This window comes from Thalassophryne amazonica, chromosome 14 (genome assembly GCF_902500255.1).
Source record: "Thalassophryne amazonica chromosome 14, fThaAma1.1, whole genome shotgun sequence".
Taxonomy (NCBI): Eukaryota; Metazoa; Chordata; class Actinopteri; order Batrachoidiformes; family Batrachoididae; genus Thalassophryne; species Thalassophryne amazonica.
In genome coordinates, this window is record NC_047116.1 from 7,075,870 (window position 1) to 7,092,480 (window position 16,611).

Here is a 16,611-nt window from a genome sequence, read left to right on the forward strand (position 1 = left end):
GGCAGGTGTAAATATACACTAAACACTGAATAATTCACAGTAATAAAATGTGCAAGAAAATAAAAAGTGCAATTAAAGAAAAAGATACGCGAGACAGACAACAGACTGAAGTTAAGTGTTGTGTGGGCCGCCAGAAGAGGAGGTACTGCTGGCCCACCACCAGAGGGCGCCCTGCCTGAAGTGCGGGCTTCAGGCACGAGAGGGCGCTGCCGCCTACAGGAACAGCCGAGGTGACAGCTGTCACTCATCAACTATGACAGCTGTCACCGATCATCTGCATCTCACCCGGGATAAAAGCAGGATGACACCTCCGAGATATCGACTTCTGTGAGAGGTAACTTTCTCTGCCAGCATTCAGTGATTTCAAGCGCTATTGTGTTGCAGCTGTCAACCAGAGGACCGGCGTGGGTCGCGACTGTTTCATCCTACGTCCCGTCAGATAAGTGGTTAAACAGACGCTGCACGAGTGTGTTAAAGGTGGAGGTGGAATTCCCACCATTATTGTTACAGGGTGTTACACACCCACACTTGACTGTCTTTGTTCTCCGCCAGCAGTACCAGATCCGACACGCTGAGACGGTGGCCACCTGGGGACTTCGGGACTTGGTGGCTCCAGTATCCTTCGGGTTCGGTGGCGGTGGAAATCGTGTGGTTCCAGTTCATCTCCAGACGGGCGTCTCCTATCGTCGAGCCTACCCACACGACACCTTCATTAATTGACTTGTATTCATTCTGTAATCTGCTGTGTGTGGTTGTGACATTCACAACAGTAAAGTGTTCTAATTTAACTCCCTCTATTGTCCGTTCATTTACGCCCCCTGTTGTGGGTCCGTGTCACTACACTTTCCCAACATTAAGTTGTACATGAGGTATATGAATGAGTGAGTTTTTTGACAGGTTTATTTGTTCATCAGTGTGATGGCCTGTGGAAAGAAACTGTTCCTGTGTCTGGTTGTTCTGATGTACAGAGCTCTGTAACGTCAACCAGAGGGGAGGAGTTTAAACTTTGTGTTTCCAGGATGGGAGGGGTCTGCATAGATGTTACATGCTCACTTCCTTGTCCTGGACCCGTATAAGTCCTGGATGGAGGGCAGGCTGGCTCTGATGATTTTTTTCCTGCAGACCTGACAGTTGGTTGAAGTCTGTGTCTGTCAAGTTTGGAGACGGAGGGAAACCAAACAGAGATGGAGATGCACAGGACAGGCTGGATGATGGATGTGTAGAAGATGATGAGCAGTTCCTGGGGCAGGTTGAACATCCTGAGCTAGGACATATAATAAGAGACATATAAGACCCAGAAGGACATATAATAATAGATTAACATATAATATAAAGAAGTCATTGAATATGCCTATTGGATTGTTAAAATCAGAGTGAGACTCATCTTTGGGTACATTCTCAAGAAAGTAAATTGCTTTCAGTTTCTTTTGTCAACCAAATGATAAAGGTAGAGATTATCTAAATGAACAGAAAATTAAAGTCAACCGAAATCTCATGGAAAAATGGAATTTTCGATCAGCACAGTAACAGCTGCTTCTTCTGGTCCTGCTCTTTTCTGCGATGGAGAGACAGAGGGACAGAAGCAAAGATGAATGGGAATTCAAATGCAACGCAAAGGTCTACTGATTCCACCGCGGCGCTCTGTAGTGGCTAACTTTGACCTGCCCGGCGAGAGTGCACGGAGGAGAGAGAGAGACACACAGACAAACAGACAGAGCGAGGGATGACATCAGGGAGAGAGCCGGGAGCTTTCATCTGGCCGCCAGCGGTTCAAACCGCCACTCCTCAGAGAGGACGGGGGTGTATGTGTGCATGATGCACGTGTGTATTAAAAGACAACGGAAGCTTTGATGTGTCTCATTCACAGCGTCTGAACACTCAAATGAAAATGTGCACAGACGCAGAGTGCTTTCAGAAAGATGGGGGGGGGGGGGTACTGTCAATCGTTTGATGTGAACCCTCCGCTGTCTATTCCCTCATATCTCCTGATTCATACTCCAGCTAAAGCCTCCTCTGCTGGGGGCCTGAGAACCTGCTCCGGTACCATGGGGGGGTCACACAGCGTGCTTGGTGTGTCTGTCATGAGGACAAAGACAAACCACCAAGGACTGGAAGCCGCCTGATAATCTGACAGTTATTATGGAGTAGGTTCTTTGGTGACCCCCCTCCTCACACCCCCACGTCTCAGAGAAAACGCATCATGATAAAATGTTGCAGAAGTTGCCGCCCTGCTCCTCGCCTTATGGTTTGTCTGTTTGTGCACCGACTGCAATTACAGATCAAGTTATGTTGTAATCATGTTTTGGATTTCAGGTATGACAGTCGGTGACTGTTCTCAAATATACACTTGATCTTTTGTCGACTTGTAATTGTAGATAAGCTATTCTTCAACATTTGTTTCAGAAATCTATCTCAATTATTATTATCTAATTATCTAAATCTAAATTATTAACATTTTTTAGATGATGAGGATTTAATTCCAGTGGCTAAATACATGTTTTCACAGACAAAGAATCCAATCATGACCAATCATAAATGTGACTTTATCTACATAAGTAAGTCCCTTCGGCTGCTCCCTTTTGCACTCGGGGTCGCCACAGCAAATCCAAGGTGGATCTGCGTGTTGAATTGGCACAGGTTTTACGCCGGATGCCCTTCCTGACGCAACTCCACATTACATGGAGAAATGTGGCAGGGGTGGGATTTGAACCCGGAACCTTCTGAACTGAAACCAAGCGCATTAACCACCTGGCCACCACCCCTGCACTTTATCTACATAAGTACATTTTTGTAATTAGGACAACTGGATTCCTTGACACTGAAAATATGCATTTAGCAACTGAAATTAAGATCCTCATCATCTCTAATAATAATAATAATAATAATAATAATAACCTTTATTTAACCAGATAAAAAAAAACCCATTGAGATCAAAACCTCTTTTACAATCTAAAGATGAGATATTGAAAAACTCCCATTTTAAGCCACCATTTTTACAAATCCAAGATGGCCACCGCAGTTGCTTCTGGGGAAAATTAATAATTCATTCAGTGATTGGCTATTGCACAAACGTCCCAAAAGCATATTGTTTACTAATCTCCACCCAGTTCCAATGAAATTACATAACCTGACTAATATGTGGTTGTCATGTTACCAATTTTGTTCTGGTTCATAAGAAATACTTGATATGAACCAGTGTTTTAAACCACAATTTTTGTTCCCCAATTGGTTTGTTATGAGCAGACTTTGTATTTTGAAGTTTCTCATTTTAGGGCCCCTTCACACATCGTGCGAATTTGGTCGATTTGCGCAGAAAGTGCGCATGAAGCAGGAATCGTGTGCAATGTGTAATTTTGTAGCTGCCTCCAACACCTCATATCTGTTGCTACAACTTTTGCGCACACCAACGGCTGAAAGACAGAGTGTGCGCTGTGAGAGCCCATTGAACCCTCTCGTGGCAGGTGTCGGGCCAAATTCCATCTGACACGCACGAACATCTAACACCGCTCTTGGCACTTAGAAAATGTGTGGCCAATCGCACTATTAACACGACAGTTTGCATCAACAGTCTGCAGACAATCACTGTTGAGCTGGATGTGAAATCTGTCTAAGTGCCCCACAACTGTGAAGTTGCCAAGTGTACATGTGGCGTGCCAGAGTACTGGCTCCCCCCACCACAAATGTGTGCATGTGTTTCGCCCCTGCAGGCGAGGCATCTCCCAGCTGATCACAGAGTGACATCTTGTGTGCTGACAGGACAGGGGGTGTGGCTGGCTGCCCCACAGCTATTGGGACATCTGCAGTTCGGGACATCACAGCTGCAGCACACGTCCCATGTTGTGACGGACACGCACGTGTGTGTGTGCTTGTGTGGAAATACATAAAAACATATATCACTTCACGCTCCTGTAACAAGACAGTGATTGTAGCGCAGTGGTAAAGTTTCCGTCTGGTAATCAGAGCATGTGGGTTCGAATCCCGTGGTGTTTTTTTTCCTTTTTATTTAACCAGGGTTATTTAACAGCCCCTTCATGACTGTACGTCTGTGACATGGATCATCTACAGAGGAACAGACGGCTCATATTTGTATTGCCCGCTTGATAAATGCAGTGTTTTTATATGGTGTGTGGGTTAATTTCATTTTAAATACGTCCATCCCCTTCCTCATATCAGGTAGGTTCCCGCAGCTTTCACAAGACAGCGATCATAGCTCAGTGGTAAAGTTTTTGACTGGCAATCAGAGCTTCTGGAAGGTGCGGGAGTCCTGTGGGTGGCATTTAATTTCTGTTTTTTTATTATTTCAGCAGCTGCTGTGAAAAGCTGCTGTGTTCCTCCGTGCACAAAACTGTCGCAACATGTATTTTTTTTTTCTTCACAGCAGCTGCACAATGTGGTTACACACCGTGCAGCAGCTGGCAGTGTGTTCCTGCGTGCACAAACCATCGCACCGGCATCATGCACGCCTGCCCATCGGCGCAGTGTTTCGTGGTTCGATCATTCGAGCTGTTCCGCCGTGAGTCGACCTGAGTTGTACTTTATTCTCACTATGTGTGAAGGGGCCCTTTGTTTCAAACTTAAAATAGTCATTCCTGGACTGGTTAGAACAAAAATAAACCAAATAAATACCAGTTAATAATGTTCCATTTAAGGCTGTGACAACACATATGTATCTTTTGGACATTGTAAAAATGTATATCAATATTGGCTATACTCCAGTATTTCAATGACTTCCTGGACATGGCCATCAGGGTGTGCGTCTGTACAGCGACAGTGTCAAGCTTGTTGAGAGAGTGATTCATCTCAACAGTGGCATTCATGTTCCCAGGTCCTCAGCCTTTTTGAGATTTACAGATGCTTGGTAAGAGCTTAATTATTTGTGAGGTTCCTGGATCAAGGTGTCTGGTGATGCTGAAACCTGTGGAAGACGATGAAGATCCAGGTCTTCAGGGTCCTCCTGCCCAAAAATATTTATAAGAAATCTGTCATCCCCTCCGCTGTAGTAGCCTTTAATAAGACCAGATAGACGCTTGTGCTGTCAATCAATCAATCAATTAATTTTTTTTCCCTCTTTTCTCAGTGAATTTTCTGTGAGTATTTTATGTGTTTTATGAGCCAGTTGTTGAAGAATAATTTCTGTGACCTTTGTGGGACAGACAATTTAGTCTATCCTATTCTATTCTATTCTGCTCTTGCTGCACTGAAAATATCACCAGTGTTAAGTAGCACAGTCGGTGTTAATTTAACACTGATTATTTTGCTGTGTGTGTGGTTGTAAGACCTGGATATAAGGTGACAAGTCAGTGTCTTTGGGATCTGGTCTCTTTGGAGATACTGCTGGAATGACTTTGTGTCTAACAAATGGACACTTATGGAGACTCAGATGAGGTTTGTACTGTGAATGATCATCCAGAGATGACATTTTGGCCACGTGGAGTGTCTCTCCAGGTAAGATCCAGCATGCAAGAGTTGCGGATGTCCAGATGTCATCTGGTTGCGGAAGACAGATGGCTAGTTTTGTGGAGTGGGGACAGCTCGATTGTCTGCCTGGGCAGTTGCCATCCAGCACTCAAGGTGGTTCCTGCAGTGACATACATCACCAGTGCTTGCTCCCATACCTGACCTGACCAGTGGACCAGAAAGCAGGTTATTCTTAAAAATAACTCCAGAGGACAGACTGCTGGATGGTTTTTCTCTTTGGATAGTCCACCATGTTTGGGGTATTACGTGTTTCTGGGTTCATCCTACATTCTCTGACATCACGTCCAAACATCAAACTTCTGAGAACCTTCAGAAAAAGCAGTTTTCCAATCCTGTCAACCAATGTCAAAGGTCAAACATACACCTGAACTCCAGAATAAAAGCTAACATACGCTTTTGGTTATTTCCCTATTTGATAATGTTTTATGATTTGTGAGGAGTGTGGACAGATGATAAAGTGCTGGGTGTTGGTTCATTAGTGCAAGAAAAAGAGTGAAAAAGAGGGAACGCTAAAGGAGCACAGTGAGGGAGAACAGGGCCACTGAATCTGAATGAATGAATGAGAGAAAGCAGGAAAAGGAAGGAATAAAAGCCTGAGTGAGCAGAGGTGTGCTGGCTATAGAAATGGGACGTATCCAGCTGTCGCCTCAATCCAGCTTTACCCAGAAACCCTTCAATCAAACATGTGATCAGGGCTGACCACAGCAGCATCCCCAGGTCGCTTTCATTCATTCATCCATTCAGCTTTTTCTTTCTCTCCACCAATTATCATCAGCTGGCCCCAGACGGCCTCCGTCCTTGTTCCTGTTTCAGCCGGCCTTTCCACCAGGTCTGCATTAATAAACCAGTTGTTACAAATAAAAAGGGAGGCGAGCGAGCGGGCGTATTCAAAGCGCTCCTCAGAGAGCGAGAGAGAGCCGAGGTCTCACACCCAGAGAGAGGAAAAGCAACGCCTGCCATTTAAAGCCTTTCCGAGGGCCCCGACGTGGAGTCCAGCAACAATAACATTCAAACAGGCCAGAAGAGAACAAAACTCCCGGAAACACCCCAAACCTCTGAATGACAGCAGCTGATCTCCAGCTTCACTGCAGGGGTTCGAGGACTGAAACGTTAAGTGGATTCAGCAAAACCAAAACCAGTTCAGCCCAGACAGGAAACACTAAGAAATATCCAACTTGCTAAAATGACAGAGTCAGGTTCAGGACATGTTCCTCAAAATCTGACCTCAGTGGAAATACCTCACTAGCAACATCGAAAGAGTCAAATCTTAGTTTTGTTTGTGTTCAATTAGGAAAAAAACAACATTAAAGATGAAGCTCAAAATCTGAGGGGATCTGAATGGTATATTTACATAGTTACTATTACTTTACACAACTGTCAGTGGGACCAACAAAATGACAATTATCCGCTTTCATTTGGACGTAACCACTGCAACACATCAATAAGATGCAAACTGGCATTTAATGTGGATCCCACCTCAGAAATTTAGTCATCAAATTTTATACAGATTAGCCAACAGCAACACAAAAGTGTAAGCAAACCAGCAAATTATACATACTGAAAAAATGATGCGAGCCTGTGAGCTACTTACAAAAGCTGCTTACTTCATATACACGTCCAAAAATCAGGAACTGGTTGAATGTGGTTACTATTCCACATAATACTTACTACATATTTCCTTCTAAAATACACTGTCTACACGGTCAACTAAACACTCCCTCCAAATTGGGTGGGCAATTTGTGATGGCAGTTTTTAGTTCAACCTCTGCCTGTCAAATGCTGCCAATGCCACTGTTCGACCCCGTTCCCCCCACCCCACCATCCATCGGGGCCCCCGACTGGGGAAATGTGTATGTTTGTGCCTAGACACCAAATTCAAGCTATCCCTGCTGCAATAAATACACTTAAACATGAATCGTCTTACTGAACTTACTTTTTTCCCATAAAAATAAAGCTCTTAAATGTTGTCTATACTAGTCATTCCCAGACTTAAAAACACCATAACCCAGGAAAATCTACTGTGCTCCATCTTGTTTGATTACTTCTGATTACATTTTTACAATAATCAAAGATTTTGGATTTACGGGCTATTACAAAACTGAAAATCAGACATTATGTACTTTTAATGAAACGCACAGCCCACTTGCAGTAGCTTTACAGGCACAAGGAGGCCTCTGCCATTCACGATCTACACGTGGTTCTCTGACAGGAACTTCTATGGTTTCAAAAACGAGTTAAAGGACGAACAAACACAAGAGAGCAACAATGTGACTCATGATCGGATTACTGACGCAAATCACCTGTCAAAGATTCCCCATGTGGAACTCAATGAGAAGAAATGTCACATCACTTGGGCAAATCAGTTCAAATCCAGGGATCATTGTGAATTATGCTGAAATTTACTGAAAGCAACAGCACAAAGGCTCATAAGTGGTTGTCAAAGATTTGTTTGATGCCAAACTAGGTATCAAAATTCATGAAATCTGAACCCTACGTGAACAACTCGAGTAAATCTATCTGCAGGAGTATCGTTTGCGATTTGTCAATGTTCAAATATTTCAATTCTGCCAATCAAATATTACTTTCAGGTCACAGACAAAGTGTGTGTTTTATTGTGAAGGTCACTCACCTGCACACCTGAAGCTCTGCGCAGTCAGCCCCTTCTCCACCGCCAGACAGGTGAGAATGCTGAGAAAACTTGTGGTGACCGACTGGCGTTTGGCTCTCTGGAACTCCCGCGTCGCCTCTCCGAGACAACCTTGATCTTAACATCACCCCCTGGAGTCCTGGAGGAGCTCCCTCCCCGATTCCCCCACTTCTGCCAGGGGGGGCCTTTGTGCTCCCACCGCACCCTGCAGAGCCTCAACCCATTCCTGCATCTTCAGCTGGCTCTCCGCTCGAAGTCGGAGAACCTCTTCGGGGAAAGCAGCCTGGAAGCACGAATCTTCGTTCTCTGACTCGCCATTGTAGTGAATGGCCAAACATGAGGTCAATGGGTACTGGACAACAGGTTAGACACGGGTCCGCGGCCCTCAGTAGGGAAAGCCTGCAGAGCTGATCTGGTCAGGACAAATGTGAAGGAACGCCAGTTGTTCTGATCCAATAGCTGGTACAGCAGACCGGCTTTGATGGATGGTCGTGGTAGCGTTGGGTGAACAGAGGTAGGGTGGTGGGTCTGCTTGGCACACGCTCAAGGAATCTGCTGAAGTGGGCATGTCACTGTCGCCATCAGGCCTGGTGTCAAGTCCCGACGGCGATGGTGAAGAGGAAGGTGACATCGGTGTGGGAAAACTTGGCTCCCTGTGGGTTTTCAGAGGCAGAGTTCGCTGGTGCTTCTCCTGCCTCATGGGCCTGGCTGTCAGCACCTTCTCCCAAATCAGCCGTCGCCACTCCGTGGCTTCCCATTGGCTGGCTGCTCTGAGCTGCAGATGTGTGCTGTTGAAGAACAACGCTTGGAGCGTGCGGTGGTCAGCCGGCATGGCTGATCTGGCCAGACTGACTGCAGGGGGCCGGACACACGATGTTCTGGCAATGCGACAAGAGAGAAGGCGGTCCAGAGCTGGCGGTTGGCACTGCTGTCCAGTGTGTATAGGCGGAGCTCGCAGGGGTGTCAGTTCGACATGACAGGATGCCCAGCGGCCCCGGGGCCCCTCACGATGCTCCATGTTGCCCTGCTTCACCACGCTGTCCGCTGCTGCTTTTATCAGCTGCACGAGACACAAGGCAGCAACAAAACAGACAAAAGACATCAATAAACCGTTAAACTGCATCAGTTTACAGAAAACTGGAAAAATACAAAAACACTCCCGAGCGATTTTTAACCATCTGGGGTTCAGGAGCATTTTCTAGATTTTATCATACTTTCAGTTATTCCCATTTTAAGTACTTTCCTTTAAGTATAATGGTCATGTGTTGAATATTAAAATGTTGGACAGCAATCTCAGCTTTCACAGATGAGTCACATATTTATCAAGAACACTGGTGGTAGAAACATTGGCTTTAAATAAAAAAAAACATGCTTTTTTTTTAAGAAATTCTTCAGATTTTTACACTTAAAATACAGGAATTGGTTCACTAAATTCTTTGGCTCACCAAGTAGGTAACATATGAAGGAAATTGTAGATCAGTGTAAATAAATGAAAAATAAAATCGCTTATCATCCAGCTACATGTTCTCTGTCTTCCCTTTAAGCAGAAATGTCCACAAATATCCATCTTTGGATGAAAAGTGGAAAGTCCCAAGCAAGGGGTGGGGGGGTAGTTCTTGGAAAAAAAGTTACCACTCGTTTGAGAGAAGGTCCAGGACAGTGTCGAGGACCCCGTTGGCTGGAGAAGGCCAAAGACACGCCCATGCTTCACCTGGCTGTGGCTCACACATAATTACTTTTGAGAACTGGGCATGAACTCTTTGTATGCCTGAATGGTTGGCATCCAGCGCCCAATGCGGCTCAGTCGTGTGGTGGATGCAGCAATGCACAGCACCACCACATGGTCCCAGACTGGATTAGACCCTGAAACCAAGACTCACACCAAAGTGTGACGGAGTAACACCCCTAGTGGACCCTGGTTTAAAATTTCAACTAAATTTTTATTTCAATTTATTTAGTTTATGTAGTGCCAAATCACAACAAAGCTGCCTCAAGGGGCTTCACACAAATAAGGTCTAACCTTTTCAACCCCTAGTGGTAAGGCAAAACTCTCTCTGATGATATTATGGAAGAAACCTAAAGCAGACCAGACTCAAAGGGGTGACCTACTGCTTAGGCCATTCTACCAAAAGGGTTACAACACAGAACACAACACATAGCAATTGATGAGAGTCCATGCAGGCGTCCAGGTCCACCTTCGGGGGGTCATTGCGCCACTCAACCCAAGGAGTAACCCCTCACTAAACCCGAGGAGTACCCAGAGTCCAGTCTACCGCTGGGGGGGGAGGGGGGAGGGGGGGGGGCAATCGAGCCACTTGTTGGATTTGTTCTTACAGCGGGGTCTGTCCTGCGTCCGCCACCCTGATAAGTACAGGTGAAGTGAAAAAGAGGAAGGATAAAGTGGCTCTGGATGGGAAAAGTCCATGAGGAGGAGGAGGAGGATTACTGGAGCCATCAATCCCAAACAGAAGTGGGAAATAAGAAAGTGAATGAGTCTATAAACGCATTTGGACTCTCTCTAACCATTTTTGAAACAAGGTCTGAAAATGACCCGGATAACTTGGACATTGTTCCCCTAAACAGATGCTGCTGTTCAGCTTTTCAAATAATCTGAGCAGAAAAAAATCTAATTTAATTTACTCTCAATAAGTGGGTTGGTGGCAGAAATCTCAAAGGGGGAACAGTCAACACCTCACCCCCCCCCCCCGCCCATTAAAAAACCTGGGCAATAAATACCAGAGGCAACAGAGAAAATTATGTCTTTTTGTAATTTTTGTTTAATTTAATGAAGTACAAAACCCTCTATCGCCTCCTTAATCTTACTAATTGATTAAATCACAACCTCCCCCAAAACCAGCCTAATTAGCAGATATTGTGTTTCTTTTTTGGCGCTCCATCTGTCAGGAAGCAAAAAAGCTTCAGAGCCCTTTGTTAACCAGGAGGTGGAGTGCCTCATCAATCTTATGCTAACAGCAGCAGGCGTGGCGTAGCCGCAGGTCCGCCAGGTTGCATGTTAACAAACCTTTTACTTAAGGAACTAATGAATATGCAAATAAGGTTTAGCTGCAGTCAGATCTGGTTGATTGGCAGTCGTCGCGCTCCGGAGAGTCGAGATTAGAAAGGGACACGCTGGTGAGGGAAACTGGTCTCTTCAATTAGCCTCCATCAACACATGGTGGGTTCTGACATCACACTCCGTTAAAAGTCCAACTTCCACAACCACGAGCTTTCAACCGGCATCAACAGTGGACTCGCACAACCCGCTTAACTTCACCACCTGACAGAAACACACTCCTCAAACCGCACATCAATGAAGACAGACGGGAACTGGAAGGTCAACCATGGAATCCTGGATTGTCCTGGAATTTTGTTTGAAGATTAGCACATTATGACATTTCTAGATGACCACCTCACATCACCCTTTCACCATGACAGATCCAGATCTGGGTGTTACCGCATCTAGAACACAAGAAAGGGCTGTCGTATGTGATCTGAAATGCGCATTCAGCAAAGGCCTTGGCATGGGCGGCAGGGTCACACCCTTTGGGAAATTTTCAATACTGAATCAAATTGGGGCCATTTGGTGCAATCTTGCATAAAACACAGTTTATTTCTGTATTTAATTTTCAGGATTTGTCTTTTTTAAATATAAATTCCACTTACTGCAGCACTGCAATAGTAAAAATAGGACACTCAATAGTAAGATAAATTGAATGATATTTTTGTTGTTAAAATAATGTCATTTTCAGAATTGTTATTACTACTGTTATTATTATGTGAAAAAAGTCTTTAAATGTCTTCAACAGTGGACTTTTCTCTAACAACTCATTTATTACCATATCCTCCGGACTTTTCTATGTAGCCACCCGCTCCCCCGGGTTTGACCCTTCGGCAGGTTCACTACGGAAACCTTGTACGACTTTACTTCCTCTAGAGAGTCAAGTTTGATCGTCTTCTCGGCGCTCCGCCGGGCCGTGTTCCGACCCCGGCGGGGCCGATCCGAGGACCTCACTAAATCATCCAATCGGTAGTTAGCGAGGGCGTGTGTGCTACAAAGGGCAGGGACTTAATCAACGCAAGCTTATGACCCGCACTTACTGGGAATTCCTCGTTCATGGGAAATAATTGCAATCCCCAATGCCCATCACGAGTGGGGTTCATCAGTGAATAATCAGTTTATCACTGGTTTATCAGTCATCAGTGGTGGTTTACAAAGAAAACCTCTTGGACCATTCTGGAATCAGTTTGACACCTATGTGTTAAAGAATGCCTCTTGAAGAGGAAAAAGCCCATATTTAAATTGCAACCAATAATTTTCATCACTTTTTAACCAAAACTGGAGCAAATGTAGCTTTTGACCCCTGTACAAACTGAAGTTGTCCTTTGTCACCATTTTGTTTTTACCCTATAACTCCACAACATTCAGTCATAGATATTCCAAACTATCTTTATGATCACACAAATAATGAGGTGTACTTTTCAATATGACTGGAGCACTTTTAAACTTTGCCCCTGCTGACTACAGCTACCACCCTTGGATGGCCACCATACATTTGTGTAGGTCACAGTACACTGAGGCTGAATTCTAAGTGCCGTCTAGTTGCCTGAAAGAGTACTGAGTATTAGGTCAAAATTGACTAATGGTTCATGGACTAACAGGAGATATTTAGAATTATTAAAACGCTAATATAAAGTTACAGCATCAGCTCTCTGTCGGCCATATGACTTTGGACCTTTGGTGACCTTGAAATGCCAAACTTTGGAGGCTATATGAATGAAGTATGGTGGAAGGGTGGTGTTGTAAATAATGCAGAATTGTTCAAATGTCCATTTCCACACACAAACAAACCCCAGTGCAGTCCTTCCCATGTGTGTGTTTAAACAGAATTCTGCAGACACTATACAAAAATAAAAAGCCCAAAAGCCACCTCATAATAAATCCAGTATTATTTATACATGATTCTACCTATAATAACAACAAACATCTTCTCTAGCTCTAACTAATGGAAAGCCAAACAAGCCACTTTGTTCCCAATGAGAATGAGGAAACATGGCGAGAGCGAGCTAAAGTGCTGCCTTATGCTTATCGGCGTCCTTTTGCCGCTGCACACAATACACGCCGAGCCAAACCAAATAACCTGATGCCTTTTCACACATATGCTATGCTAAATAATCCTGCCAATATCAGGAGCCGGGTAATTGGGTTCCCTCTTCTCTCACCCTCATTTGAGTCTATTTGCTGACAGGATTACAGGCCATTATCCCTCAGGATCCCCGACAATCTCCTTAGGCCTGCACAAGGCCAAAACACACAAACAAACGGTGGTTTAGTGTTTGTGGATCAGGTGCTCTGCCTGTCATAGCACAGCTGTGTCATTTCAACTTATCATCATCTTGTGTCATTATTGCTTTCTGTGAGGATGCTTCAGCGTAAGTACCTCATACACCCCTCTGAGCCGCACAAAAACCCACAACTTCTTCCCTCAGAAAGCTCCGGACAGCTTTTTACTCACTGATCACAGCACACCTACGTGTCTTTGACATAACGCTCCAGACTGAAAGAAGAAATATTTCACTTTTAATGAGGACGTGACATTGGTGCTCAATGAGGGCAACAATTAGGTTAAAACAAAACATTGGGTGGATTTATTGGTGGATAATCTTTACAATCCATGTGGAACACAAGTCACTTTTAAGAATCCACCTGCTGTCGTAATTCTACTGCAGAAAATTAACTACAACTGCGGCACCAGTTGGTGGCAGCACGATATTTGGAAATACAGGAAAAGCCATAGCTTGTAAATATTGAGTTGACAACACTTTTAAATAAGTCCTGGTTTTGATAAAAAAAAAAAAAAATATATATATATATAATATATATATATATATATATATATTATATATATATTCTCTGCAATTGTAAAAGAATTACAGGAGAAGATAACCACTAAACAAACATGACAGACGTATTTAAGAAAAGGTGGATCCCACTGATCCATACATTTAGATTTGACCCTATAGTGTGTTAACTTTTGTGTTAAAACCAATTTGTTTTTATTTGTTTATTTAATGGTATGTCAAAATATTGTCCCTTCTTCATAATATCATTACTTATTTTTCTAAATTGTAAAGAGAGAACACGTGGTACCAGCATTCCGAGACTACACTGCCACCCTAGCAATGTTCTTGTTTTTTATTTTGTTTATTTATCACTCTGTATCAAAACTGGATTAATGGCCTGAAATGTGAAGGAGGTGCCATGGAAATGTTAACGTGAAGCCTTAAATTTGAAGAAAAAGAATTGCAAATTCTGTTCTCTGAAGACGAAACAATGTCCTAACCTGAAACCAAAAAGCCTATGAGATAATTTCATTCTGAAGGAACTATTGGATTCCCTTCTAATGTACAAAATGTTAACTGACCAGGAAATCAACACAATAAATATCACCAGCAATTTTGTTAATCGCTTATTAATTGAAGTTGGCAACTCTAGACGTTGTAGCTATGTGAAAATTGTATCGGTGTGTAATGTGCTCTAATAAATGGCACCTTAGGAAGACACTGATAAACTCGCCATCAACAAGTGCCACTTTCTGCAGAAGGCTTTTACAAAAGTACAGTTCAGTGTTTTGACCTTTGAACCCCATAACCAATAGGCTTCTTGGTGTCATCTTGCCAAACACACATATCAAGTTTGGTAACAACCAGGCAATTAGGAAAGAAGTTATTACACTCAGAAGAATTTCACAAAGTAAGTCTCAGTGGCCTTGACCTCTGACCCAAAACATAATCAGATTCTTGGGGTCAATATATGTAACACATACAAAGTTTGGTGACAAATGAACAATTAAAAAAAAAAAGAAGTTATTGCTCACACAATATTTTTTACAAAGTATGCGCTATTGACCTTCTCACCCCAAAAAAATCAATAGGCTTCTTTGAGGTCACTATGCATAATGTATCTACCAAATTTGGTGACAAATGGCCAGTAGAACTGACGTTTTCTCGCTCACAACTGAAACATCACACGACTCACTGGAGGACCGACTCTGCACAGTTAGTCGAGTGCAACAAAGTGTCAACCACAGTTAGAGATTAATGGAATGTCGTTTGAACAACATATAAGATGACTGTGAGAAAAAAAAATGTAGTCAGCAAGCTTCATGTATGAACTTTCATGCAAACATTAAGAACTTGCAGAAGAAAATGTCAAAGATGAAAACAAATGTGTAACTTTACAGCCATTCCTGGAGCTGCTGAAGCTGAAGGTCGAGACATTCTCAGTTTATAGGTCACATGTGACCTGAACTCACCCTCTTGCTGATGGTTGGCGATCATGTTCTTCAGTGTGTTGCTGTCCACGGCGGGAAGGCCATTGTCAGTGTAGACAGAAGGACGGCAGTGGACATCCGACCTGGACCGGGAGTGTCCCTTCTTGAAAGCAGATTTGGACGAGGTGTTGGCGGTTGCGTTGGTACAGTCTTTGCTATGTGCTGCCAGGTCATTGGTGGAGCGTGCTCGACTTCTCTTGCCGTGTCTCAGACCCACACCCAGACCCAGCACACTGACGGCTGAGGGCGGCTGGTGATCGGCCCAGGCGAGGCCCAACGGTCCCACTTCTGGCTGCTCCCTGGCCACAAGGTTCCACATACCACTGGAGCTCAGCTTCTCCAGGGCGGCAGTGGGGACCTCCTGTAGCTGCTTCGGCTGTCTGGGATGCTGCAGGTTTGCCTGACCTTGGCTTTGACTTTGGCTCGGCATTGTATCTAAGCAGTGAATAAAGTCTTCGGTGGCCTCCAGGGCCGGACTGATATTTCCAACCATATCAAGTTCTTCAAGACCCTCCATTATTGAGCCTTCCCCCTGAGCAGGAAACCTCTCAACTAGATTTTCCAAAAAGGCCACAGGACCTTTGGCAACATCCACAGCCCCATACTTGGATTAGTCCCAAAAGCTGACTGATCCAGATCCCTGTATCAATCCAAAAACTGGTGTTCCTTCAAAAAATAATCTTCCTTTTCAGAGGAACACCTCTGGGAGACGACTAAGTTTCCAAGGAAAGCCTCATGCCGGAGTTGAAGACGCTAAAGAGGAAGACGCCAGCGGACCCAAACAAAGCCAGACAGGTTTTTAGGAAGAAAATAGTAATATATCAGCTCCATGTGAAGACTGGAAACAAATTGAGGATCGGCTTCTTGTTTTATCCTCTTTTGACTTCTTTTGAATCACCAGCTCACCATACAGTGATCATCTGAAATGTGACTTCCCTCTAAGAAAGGGAAGAAAAAAAAAAAGGAAATGGTGAAGAGGAAGTACACAGACAAAATGGAGAAACGACAGTAAAGATCTAGTTTTTCAACTTTCAACAAAAACAAGTGATTTAAAACACAAAACCACAATCAGATCAACAATCAAATGGCAAAATGAATGGATAAAATTACATAATAATACACAGAGTGTCAGATGTTATGGGTTTTTGTCCCTGT

At 43.9% G+C, this 16,611-nt stretch overlaps 1 pseudogene; it reads right to left on the reverse strand.

Moving 5' to 3' along the window:
- Positions 1-8,065: 8,065 nt before the first annotated feature.
- LOC117525256 lies at positions 8,066-16,386 on the reverse strand (annotated as a pseudogene).
- Positions 16,387-16,611: the final 225 nt, after the last annotated feature.